The sequence below is a fragment of the Dipodomys spectabilis genome, unplaced genomic scaffold, assembly GCF_019054845.1.
Source record: "Dipodomys spectabilis isolate Male_0828 unplaced genomic scaffold, ASM1905484v1 ptg000009l, whole genome shotgun sequence".
Taxonomy (NCBI): Eukaryota; Metazoa; Chordata; class Mammalia; order Rodentia; family Heteromyidae; genus Dipodomys; species Dipodomys spectabilis.
The window spans coordinates 2275161-2287897 of record NW_024870686.1 but is presented as its reverse complement, the minus strand read 5'-3'; the positions used below and the strand labels follow the sequence as shown (position 1 = coordinate 2287897).

General features: G+C 37.8%; 1 protein-coding gene across 6 annotated transcripts in view; it reads left to right on the top strand.

The window, feature by feature from the left end:
* The window catches only part of Unc5d (unc-5 netrin receptor D), a 571205-nt gene that overhangs the window by 258144 nt on the left and 300324 nt on the right, over nt 1-12737 (top strand). The gene's annotated exons all lie outside the window — the stretch shown is intronic.

The following is a 12737-nucleotide window of genomic DNA, read 5'->3' as shown; positions in this document are numbered from 1 at the left end:
TTGTTTTTGTGTTTGAATATTATACTCCCATGTGCTGTGCTTTACTGTATAATCAGTGTTAATGGCTTGATGAATTAGCACTTATGCCCTTCTCATGTTTATTTATGGTACTGAGTGTATGTTAAAGAGAAACTCAAAGGATTTCCTGAAATGTGAGCTTTGAAATGAGAGATACATAGCTAGCTGATAGATAGGCAGTGCACAAATATAATTTGTGGGCTTTTGTGGATTTCTTTGAAATACAATCAAATTATAGAAATGTCCTATCGTTAGACTGAATGGTGAGCATGCCTCCAAATGTACATGTAGATACTGTTATTGCTCACATGGTATTCCATGTTGATATGGCACCATGGCTGTTTAAGTATTCCCTTGTGTAGGGACTCTTAAAATATCTACTTTTTATCTACTATCATGTTCATAAATCATTTTATACAGTGTCTTGAAATGATGAAACACAGAATACATGCTTGCTGTTATTATCCACACATTTGATAAAGATAGTAAGTCCTGGAGACAAAACTTGAGCACATTTTTGGCCTATAAGCCTAAGTGTTAACACTCCACTTCAGATCTCCCTCTGTACCCTTGATGGGCACTGCTTTCTTCTCCTCCCCTTCTTTCTACTTCTTTTTTCTCCTTTTTTTCTGAAGCAGAGCTATAACACTTACATGAGTCCCTTTTGAATTTGAAACAAAATTTTTACCTTATGTTAAATATTCATACACACCTACAAAATATTTCATACTAAATTATGATTTCAAAGTCATTCTTAATTTTTCTCTAACTCCTTCCTATATTTATACAATTTCTATCCTTATTACTAACATTCATTACTCACTGAAGCCTGGACTTGGGTGTCCTTATATACTTTATCAATCATCAGCTCATGATGTAGATAATGATAAAAACATGGAGTCAGGTTATTGGTTTCATAACTCCTGGCTTTCTATGCTTGTTTGTGTCATCCTAGACAAAATATTTATTACCCCAATTTTAATTACCTGTGTTTAGCTTTGTCTCATCAAATACATTCCACCATATATTAAACTGTTAGGATATCCTTCATTTACATCATTTTCTACAACAAACAAGTCATAATATGTACTTTTATTCTACAGGAGGAAGTCATTAAAGCATACTAGTAGCACAGACAGACCTTAATCTTGAACAGGAAATTTTCAGGAGTCTATGGTTTGCAAGAATCTATACATGGAATCTACTTCTCCCCAAAGAAAATTGCCAGTTCATCCTTTTCATGGCTTCCTACGAATTTTTTCCCTGATATTTTTCCTTTTGAAGATTCCAAAGTGTAATGTCTTTTGAACATCATAATTGTACATCCTAAAAGATATAGACATGTCTTCATACCCTTTCAAGATTCAATTTCTGACTATCCTATTGCTAATATGACAAACATTCTGATCACTTTGTCATCACAGTCAGCTTTTGCTGAACACATTTAAAATACTCTTGAATTCAGTTGTCAAACAGAGGTCCCACAAGGAAGAGCTCATTAACTTGATCAATATTTATGATGTACCTACTTAGCTCAAGATCCAGTAACAGAGAAAAGGTAGATAATAGGGAACATATAGATTCTGAACTTATGAAGCTTAGAAGATGCAGATGCAAAGATTGACAGAAGTTATGAGTGAAAATAATTAAATACAAGTTATAAATATTAAGAAATATATATTTTTCAGATACTATAATTATTTCTTTCAGAGTAGCATTAGTACTGGCTTAGTACTGTCCCTCAATCTCACCCAAATAAAGAGAGACATTTCAATCATGAGAACTTTTCAGTTTCAGTGTCCCAGGTTCATTGTTGACAGTGCAAACTGAATAAAATGTCTCTTAATTTGGGGAAATAAATGTAGTTCTGTTGTTCATCTGTGTATTTTTAGCAATACCAGGTTTTTAATTCAGGGCCATCTGCTTTCCAGGCATGTTCTCTATCCCATGAGCCATGCCACCTAAGAAACTGTTCTGAAAATTTTCCTCCTTCCTCAGTTCAGAGAGAAATGTAAACCAAACTACTAGTGCTATCTACTGGTGGTGGCCAAGTTTTATGACTTTGTAAATCAAAGTCAACTTCCAATGAAAGAATCAACATGAGGGCTGGGAAGGTGGCTCAGTGGTAGAGCACTTGCCTTGCATGCCTGAGGCCCTGGGTTCGATTCCTCAGCACCACATAAGCAAAAAGAAGAAAGCGGGAAGTGGTGCTGTGGCTCAAGTGGTAGAGCGCTAGCCTTGAGCTGAAGAGCTGAGGGACAACGCCCAGGCCCAGAGTTCAGGCCCCACGACCGGACCATCTCCCCAGGAAAAAAAAAAAAAAGAAAGGATCAACATGTTCCAGGTGTGAGCCTCCCCAGTCACGTACTGGAGTTATGTGCGTGACAGAGGTAAGTTGTAGATTATATTTTCTAACAGGCAAATTTTCCTGAGTAAGTCTTTTAGATTGGATCATTCATTAGGGTAGCTTTCATTGAGGAAAATTGGTTGGAGACGAGGACAGTGGTTTGAGAATACTGAGCATTTTAGTGTATCCCACTTCTAAATAGAATATCGTTTTTCTTCCAATACTGGAACCCCTACTGAAAGAGCAACCCCAGGATTTCTAGCCATCAATTTATTATAGCAGATAAGTGTCAAAGCACACAGGAACCTAAGGGTTTTTCTCTACTCAGTACCAGTCTCTGTGGGACCTAGAAGGTAGTATTGATTTAAAAATACCATGCCCAGAAGCACTGGGTAAATCAGTGTATTAGCTTAGGATGAGTCTCAAGAACAGATTTACAAAAACATTTTAATTATTTTATTTCTGTAGGCAGTTCCTGAGACTGATGTCTTGACAACTAGAATTCAGAAAATGCTGAAGTAGAGAGATACTAGACAGGAAATGTGCTCTGTGTTCAAGTGTGGGGTGATAAGGAGGGGCCTGGCAAGCTGGTCAATGGATTGGTTGCCTCCAAAGACCCAGCTTCAATTTGTAATGTAGTCAGATTGAGATAACGACCCTTAAGAGAAAGCTGAGTAGCTTTGTCATGTCTGTAATGAATTAAGCATATTTATATTCCATCAGCAAGTCATCAAAATGTCAAACTGATTGTCAAAAGCCTATTAAATGAAATATATGCATACATACATACATACGTACATACATACATACATACATACATAAGCCATCAACTGCCACCACATGTAACCTTTCTGCTATTATGGAAGTGGCACTGTGGCTCAAAGTGGTAGAACAATAGGCTTGAGCAAATAGCTCAGGGACAGCGCCCAGTCTCTGAGTTCAAACCCACGAACAACAGAATAACATAAAATAAAATAAAATAAAATTCTGCATCCGCTATGCTAGTGACCAAATTTCCCCAAAGAACCAAAGCCTAATGTTGGTGCTGTCCAGTGTCCATACCATACTGTTCCTGACTGGACACTACTGAAGCCAACATATCCAGTTAGTCTTATTTTCTTGCCTTTGTTCATTTATGCCTGTGTGAACCTTAGCAGTTATACTGAATTGCAATTCCCTGTTACTCCCATTCCGATATGTAGTTCCTTGTTGTAGGTACCATTTCATTTTACTGACTCTGTCACAACTTTTTTAATTTATATTTTTATTGTAAAGATACTGTACAGAGGGGTTACAGTTACATGAGTAAGGTAATGAATACATTTCCTATCGAGCATTGTTACCCCCTCCTTTGTTTTTAACCAGTGCCGGTACTTTTTTTTTGGCCATGGTAAGCTGTTCTTTCCCTGATATAAAAATTGAAAATAGAGCTCTCATATAATTCAGTTATGTCATTCTTGGTCATAATGCTGACAGAATCAAGTTAGTATATGAGACAGATACCCACCATATGTATCCAAACACTACTCATAATTGACAAGTTAAAAATCAGCCTGTGTGCACAGGAGTGGATTGTTTGGTAAAGAAAAGGTGGTGTGCGTGTGGGTATGCATGTGTGTGTGTGTGTGTGTGTGTGTGTGTGTGTGTCTGTGTGTCTGTGTATATAAGTATATTTATGTATATATGTGTGTGTGTGCAATATAGTCTAACTCAACCATTAGCATTATTTACTAGAAATAATCCAGTCTTACAAAAGCAAGTATCACATTTTTTGTCATTTGTGGAAGCTCAGAAAAAACAAACAAATCTAGGTCATAAAAACAAGAAGGGAGTTTCTATTGAGGTAGAAGGGGAAAGGGAAAAGATGGAGGGAGAGGAGTGATACAAAATGTAAAAATGGTGGTGCATTTTATCAAAGTATTGTATAGACAGATATATGACATGATAAAACCCTTTACTGTGAATAATTTAATATATGGCTATTAAAAAGTCTGCTTCTGGATGCAGCATACCTAGGCCATGTCACAGAGGTTTAAAACAAGGGAATAACAAGAGAAGACACAAGATGAATGCTGATGCAAAGCACATATTACAATGTTAGTAGCAGATCTTAAAACTGTGACTGTACAAGTTATGCTGAGCCACATCATCTCTTTTTTTTTTAAGAGATTGGGTTTCCACTGACCTGAAGCTGAAATGTATATCATATCTCCATCCGCTCCCCCAGAACCCTATAGCACTGGCACCAACATTGACCAATTCTTCTGCCTTGTTCCAGTTTCTCAGTTCCTTAAACAATTTCCTCGCTTGTATTTCTACTGCTTATTTCCTTCCTTTCACTGGATGTAATCCTCTCCCTCTTAGCTTTTGAGTCAGGTCCCTTTTCAGAGAAGCGTGGCCACCCTACATGAATAGGCTGCCCTCCCATCATCCTCTATCTTGTTTGATTTGTACCTTGTGTCTCTGTCACACCATGGAGTGCAAACTAATGCTTTTTTGTTATCTAGCTCTCTTCCACCATGGAATATCCTCTTTATTAGACCATGGATCAATATTGCTAAAGCGGACTATAGTTAAACATGTTGATTAATATACACACATATATGCACACATATACATACCCACCCACACATATACACAAACACATTTTCCTTACCCACTCATCTACTAATATACTTCATTACCTCACTCACTTCATTACCTGCCTTCAGTTTCTGGTACTGCTGATAATTATAAAAATCAATGATCCTATTTCAGCAAGACTACACCAATATTTACTTGTGAGATATCTTCAGTATCACCTGCATGTGAGATGGGCAATATGACTAGTCTATGTTTTCCAAATGTGTTAAGAATACAGAACTAAGGTTAAGAACTAACCAAGCAGTTCCTTCTTGTATTTTATATGATATGATTATAAAGAATAAGCATCTCATTTAATCTCCATAACTTTATTAGGTAAGGTACCCACTATTTCATTGTTTGTTGGTACTAACTGACACAGAGAAGGCTGTTTATGACTACGTGCCAGAGCCTGTACTCCTAGCCAGGAAGTGAATATACCCTGCTGCTTCGTAGTACAGTAGTGAGTGCACACCAGCATGCCCCAGGCCCCCAGCAGGAAACTCAGGCAGTATGGGACAGTGAAATGGCATGGGCTTTAAAGTGAGATACTTAATTCTCAGGCTTGGCTCCCTCTTGTACTATCACTAAGCCCCTGAGCATGCTGTTAAATTTGCCAAGGCTTAGTTTTCTGATCTATAAAATAGACATGATCAGAACCTAAACATTGTTATAAAAATCAAATGGTAGATGTGGAGAGAGAACGATCAGAGAGTATTTCCTCACTAGGGTCCCTGTGCTTGCACTGATGTCTCTGGAATGAGAGATGCATTACCTCCTCCAGCCCGACCCCTCTTTCATGCTGCTTTCATCTCTACTTTTCTTCAGCATGGGGATTTCACGGGGCCTGGCTGACTGTTTCTCAATGCTTTAAATGTCATAGTGCTTTTCTTTTTTTTTTCTAGGCAGTAATTTACCTTCGACAGTGATGGATTATTATTCAGCTTTGATTCATAGCAGGGTTGCCATATAAGGAGAGAGAGGCATATCAATGAGAGGCACTGCTGTTTTAAATATGGGAAATATTTTCAGTAATTTCCTAATTAGTATGAGTAGATCTAAAAGCTGTTTCTGGTTCCATGAAGAGCATGTTCTAATTCCTGTTAAGCATGCGTATGGCTACTGCCTTCTGCAGTTGCCATTCATGGAGCACATGGTCTCTGATGAGATCCATCCCGAGAACACGTAATCAAGTGCTCAGCATGAAGGCTTTGAGCCCAAAGAAGTTCAATTCCAGTGCTGATTCAGATTCAGCGGGGCCCATGGAAGCATTTGAAATCATTCTGAGCTTCCTTTTCTGATAAATGTTAAAATGATCTTTGATCTTTTCTACTCCCTAGGAAACCTAAGAGGATTCAAATCTGAAAAAAAAAACCCAAAACTCAAAGGAGTCAAAGTATAATAAAAAAAAAGTATTACTATTATTTAACTTGATTTTATTTTATCTCATGCCCTACCAATTTGCTCTATGAGATCAAAGCCAGTGCCACTCAGAGAGTCTATTATTTGTCATGAGGGAATCAAGTTAGGCAGTTACAATTAAAGAATATGTCTGTCTTCAAGACTAGAAAAAATATGCAAAGTGAGTGCTAGTGTCAGGGAATTAAGTATCACTGCTCTCCTGTGAAAGTGTCACATCAAGTTAAGGAGGACTCCTAGAGATAGTTGAAGAAATGACTGAATTTTTGCATTTTAAAGATAATAGAAGCTTTGCCTTGTAATACAACTTCTGATTGAGCATTTGGGATACCCAGGCTAAGAGATATAGAAGGGTTGTTTCTGAGTCACAGGACAAACTGCTCATGAGGTTGGACTCTGTTCCTTACAAACCTAGACAACTCTCCTGAATTAAACAGTGGAGAAATCCCAGGTCTCTACCACAACTCAAGATCACAATTCTCTGCTAAGATTTAACGAGTGATTTTCACTGTGCTAAGCAGTTTTAGTATGGTTCTTCTTTAGAGGACAACAATCATTTATCTCTTGTACCTCATTCTTACCACTGATCTCCAAGTACTGGATCATTTCACTAGACATGATACATATATCTCATAAAACAGAAATGAAAGTTGAAACCCACATGTGGGTTAATTTTGTATGTAAACATGACTAGGAAAGAGTATCCAGATATTTGTTCATGCATTTTGGATGTTTGGGGGAAAAGGTGAATAAGATTTCCATTTAGATGGGTCACCTTTGAGTAAAAATCATCTCCCATTACCTAAATCAACCTCACCAAATGAACTGAAGATCTTAATAGAACACAGACAGACTTAACTAAAGCAGAAGGAACTGCTCCAGTGCAGGGCTCTGGGCTTTAGCTATAACTCTACCCTGAGTCTCCCAGCCTTCCTTTCTCCCCTGGAGATTTTGGATTTATCAGACCTTCACAGTTGAATGAGCTAATTCCTTAAATGCTCTCAGTCTTTTTCTCCCACTTCCTCCTTCTCTTCCTTCCTCTGTCCCTGTGTATGCAGGACTGCATGCATGTGTGTACATGTGTGTGTGCATACATGTGTGTGAATGTGTCTACATAGCCTGTTTTCTCAGAATCACAGATTTTGGTACCAGAAAATGGTTACTATTGTAACAAATAGCAACAAAAGTGGATATGGCTTTGGAAAGGGGTGATGGATAAAGACTTGACACAGGTCCTTCTGAATTAAAACCTGAATTGGCTTTATACATTGATGAATAGGATAATAATGAATGGATAATAATTAATAGATAATAGTTATATCAATGGACGTTTAAGGTACTTCTAGGAAGAACTGAGATGAAAATAAGTAATATGTTGGACTGAAGAGGAAAGGTAATCCTGGCTATAAAGGGACAAAAAATGGCTAAATTCTATTGCAGTTATTTCCTTTCAGTAGAACTCTTGTGGGATGAACTTAGATATTTCATTGAGATCTCTCAAGAATGAACTAAATATGTGGCCTGATTTCTTCTTGCTGCTTAAAAAATTTGAAAGAGACATATGCTGAAGGAGAAACTATTAAGCAAAATGACATTCAGAAGGATTAGAAAATTCTCAGTGCATGCTGCAAATATTGAGAAAATGTGTACCAGAAAACACCTCAAGGGTACGGCTGGGCAGTCATGGTCAGGAAATGATGGCGAGAGCTCAGTGTATAGCTCTTGTCTAACAGGCATGGAATACTGAGTTGTATTGAGGCAATAGACAGTATGTGCACATGTGTACACATGCACATGTGCATATCTCAAGTGTGTATGTATGTATCTGGAGAGAAAGGAAGAAAGCTTAGTAGAATCTCATCTATCTAATCATGCAACTCAGAGGAAAAGGATAGAGATGGGATTGCACCAGCTGAAACACTTGTCAGTTTAGACTAAACACACAGAATAAAATGAAGGAAGACTGTACCCTTTCTTGCAAATGTACAGCATAGGACAGTATTCTTTCCAGGTACAAACATCTGCTATCCTTAAAGAAAAAGGAAGAAATATTCTGAAGATGATTTCATGGCCATAATGGATAGCACTTCTTTCCTGGGTCAGGGACCAGACCTGAAGGCTGAGGCCATTTCCTCCCCAGTTGCACACAGCAGGTCCCCCTCTCTGGCTTTCACTGGCCAGGGAGTCTTCCCAGGGTCTAAGGACCAGAGTGCTTTCTTAGGATACAGGTTTAACGATACCATTCTGGTGGGCACAGAAGATGGAGCATCAAGCCAAGGAGGATTATTCTCAAGCCTTAGGGTTTCCCAGAGTTTACCTTGATAGATTTTAGACTTACTTGCTGTGAGCGCATTCTGCTTTGCAATTTCTCCCTCTCAGCAGGGGATATCTATCTTATGCCTGTTTGGGAAACTAGCAACTTGTATGGTTTTGCAGATATACCGCTGGGGAGGAATTTAGCCTCAGAATGAATCATACCCCTCTTCTCCTCCACACTTCACTTAGATGATATGTATATGAGAGTTGAGATTCAGCACTGGTGCTGCAATTGGTAGATTCTTGCAGCTGAGGATGAGCATACTTTGCCTGTATATAGAACATGAATTGAGGAACAGGGTAGACAGTAGGTAGAAGGTTATGGTCTGCTTATCTGTTATGTCTCCCCCACAGTCATGTTGAAATTCTAACATTAAATACCTCAGAATATGACTGCATTTTAAGGCAGAGAAAGCTTACTAAAGTGCAGAGGAGCTTGTTGGAGAGTCCTGGTGTCAGCTGATGGGTGTCTTTACTAGGATAAGAAGTAGAAATTTGGACACAGAGAGAAACACTAAGATGATCACACATATACAGACTAGGCAATGTGAGGACACACAAGTACACCCAGAAGCATGACAAAAATTGCCAACATTTTGGGTTTTTTTTGAGTTGTTTTTGGGGGGGGGTCCAGTCGTGGGGCCTGAACTCTGGGACTGGGCACTGTTCCTCAGCTCTTCAGCTCAAGGCTAGCGCTCTACCACTTGAGCCACTTCCGGCTTTTTTCTTTTTACTTATGTGGTGCTGAGGAATCGAACCCAGGGCCTCAGGCATGCAAGGCAAGCGCTCTACCACTGAGCCACCTTCCCAGCCCCTTGCCAACATTTTGATCTTATACTTCTAGCTGCAAAACAGAGAAAGTGAATTTTTCTTCATTTACTCAGACTTTGAATATTTTTGTTCACAAAGCTAGCAACCCCATAAGCTGAGTTAACTATTCCAATTGTATTATTGTGAACTGATCACTTGTTGAAGAATAAATAGTGTCCGTGGCATCTAGCTCTACTGACATGGTATATGGATTATTATTTAAGTGTAAACATTAAAGCCTAGGCTATTTCCGCAAAACTGAAATAATAGTGAGACTTGCTTTGAGATTGCCACACAAAGATTTATGCCATTACCTTTGCCTTCAGCTTTGACTATTTCATATATGTTTTTGACGTCTTTATTTTATGCACATAATTGTCAACTAGAGAGAGAGAGAAAGAGGGAGTGATATTATAATTCACATATAAACTTTGATTTTACTTAAATATAATTGATTGGAAAGAAGATGTTCTAAAGGTATACAGCATACTTATTTTGATGGTTTAATCTTAAAATTCTTAGGTTTTTCTTTTGAGGTTTTAATTTTTTAGTATTTTTTATTGTAAAAATACTGTACAGAGGGACTACAGTTACATGAACAAGGTAATGAGTACATTTCCTATCAAGCATTGTTACTTCCTCCTTTGTTTTTCCCCTCCTCTGCTTTCCCTCCCATCTCCATGACTACACTCCCCCTCACCCCTGCCTAAATTGTGAAGTTTGTTTTTCAACATAGTGTCTTGTATACCTCATTGTTACAATGGGTCAACCTGTATCCCTATTTAAGCATTTTGTTTTTTCCCTTCCCCTCCCCAAATTAGAAAAATATATATACAAGCTGCAGAACACCAACATCAAATACAGTGAAAACAGGTTATGTCTTGGGGGAGAAACATAAAAGAGAAACAAAACAAAATCACACGGTACATTATAAATATGTTAGAAACAATAGCAAGAAAGAAAAAACCACTTGTGTCCCTATCTTGTGGTTCATTTCACTTAACATCATCTTATCTGGTCATATGTACATAGCTTTTGACCTTTTCTGCTTGTCCCAGACATATACTAGTTATTGCAAATAAGGGAAACCATAGGACCTATGTTTCTTTGGGCCTGGCTTACTTCACTTAAATTTTGTGTGTGTTATATTTTGTTTTTGTTTTTTGGTGCTGGCCCTGGTGTTTGACCTCAGGGCATTGTCACTGAGCTTTGGTGCTCAAGGATAGCACTTTAACTTTTATGTATAATGTGGTAGCTGGTGATGTAATGTACTGGTAAATATACTAAGGAAGTCCACAGCACTTTGCAAATTGCCTATGAGAGAATCTATCAGTTGATAGATTGATGGCTATTTTGACAGCCTCCAGAAGAGGTCTTTAGGGACTGACAACATGGAACTTTATGACATGTGTCATTTGAATACAGGAAAGTCCTTTGAGATTTTCCTTTATCCTACATATGCTTATGACATTTTAAACTGAACTTTCTTATTTATTTTATATTTATTCATTAGGTCCCTTCTTCCTTAGCCTTTCTTTTCACAGATTTACTTTTCATCATTCTGGTAACCATGTAGAGGACAAGAATGATGTTGAGATGTTTGAACCTTAAATACTTCAAAATGGTTTCAAATATGTCCTTAGCTGATTCTATACATTTTTTTTTGTTATTTCTTGAACCTGAAAATGGCTTTGACTTGGGTGGAGGGGGACTGTTTTATTTTGAGTCCCCTCCCTAGGATCCAAAACTGAGTCAAAAGTTTGTTGTTATTGATTTCTTGGGCAAAAAATATACTTCAATGACCTGCCAGCTCAGAGATAACCTTATATTTTCACTTTGACAAAGTGTAAGCGCAAAGAAATAACTTTGTCAGTGGGCTGTGCTGTTTTTGTCAGAGCTCAGAGAGGGAAATCTATGTGAAGGGACATATAAAGTTAGCATTTGCATCTTAATCTGGGAAAAGCTAGTGTGTTATCATATTGAACAAAATACCTCCATTTTCTGACTAAGCACCATTCCCTCATGTACACTTTGCTTTGTCCTGCACGCTAGTTCCTGCTTGACCAGGATAATAAGCTTCAGGAAACAGTTAGTTTAGTTCCTGGTTTGCTTGAAATTGATAAGCTTCAGAAAGAGCCTAGTTTTGGGAAAGGGCTTGGTTTGGGTAGATGAACACAATGTACCTAGATTCAATCATATTATTTCCTGTTTGCTTGCTTGCAGCTGTAGATTAGTGGGGGGGGGGGGGGGGAGAATTTCCAGACTCCAGGTGAAGGGTACATTAATCTGACTCGGGTGGAAGTTGGGCTATCACACCTGGGTCCCCAGCACCTGAGTATGTTCGAAAGCTGACTAATAAATACTTTCCACTAACTGTATTTTGTCCGCGTGGTCGCTCTTGGAAATTCCCTATTTCACTAGCTAGTCATCAGTGACTAAGAATGTGGGGTTCCCTCAAGCTATTACATGCATGATGATAGATTCCTTACCCATGTATTCTAGCCTAGATCTTCTCTTATGTATGTTTTAATTTCATTAATGATTAAGACAGGCATCAATGAAGCCTGAGATTAGTTCTCATTAACTTTTTGCCAAGGATATCCTTGAACTCTTATGCTCCCATTCTCTGTCTCCTAAATAGCTGTGATTACAAGTATAAGCCTTAGTAACTGACCCTGTAGAATTCTTTATAATGAAGTGTAATTGATAATCTGTTTTCATTCTGTATTTGATAAAATATCTTCATATTTCTGGGAATCAGGGATCCTGATTTTCTAGGGTTTTTTCCCCTAGAATATGTCAGGGAAGAAAACAACTGAAATTGATATGTTTTGCTTTTAAGTAAATATTTAGAAGTTAATATGAATCCTAAATGTTTTTTTTCAAAGAATGTACATATAGATGTAGTCAGAAACTATTTAAGCAACATTTTTACTGGTAGATGGAAATATTTAATAAAATAATGACAACTGAAGAATCAAGTTCTCAAAATGACCTTTCTTATCTTTCCCAAAATTGCATAATTTCATTTTACCTGGCTTTTTTCTTTTGAACTCAAAGTAAATATTCAAGCTGCCCTTTCTGAGAGATTATTGACACTTAGTATTATAGTTGAAATTAAATATAAAATTATGCTGTTTCTAAGTGTCCAATTAAATCTTTGGCATTTCTTTCAGCACAGCCCCAAGAGTTTTATTCCAAAATG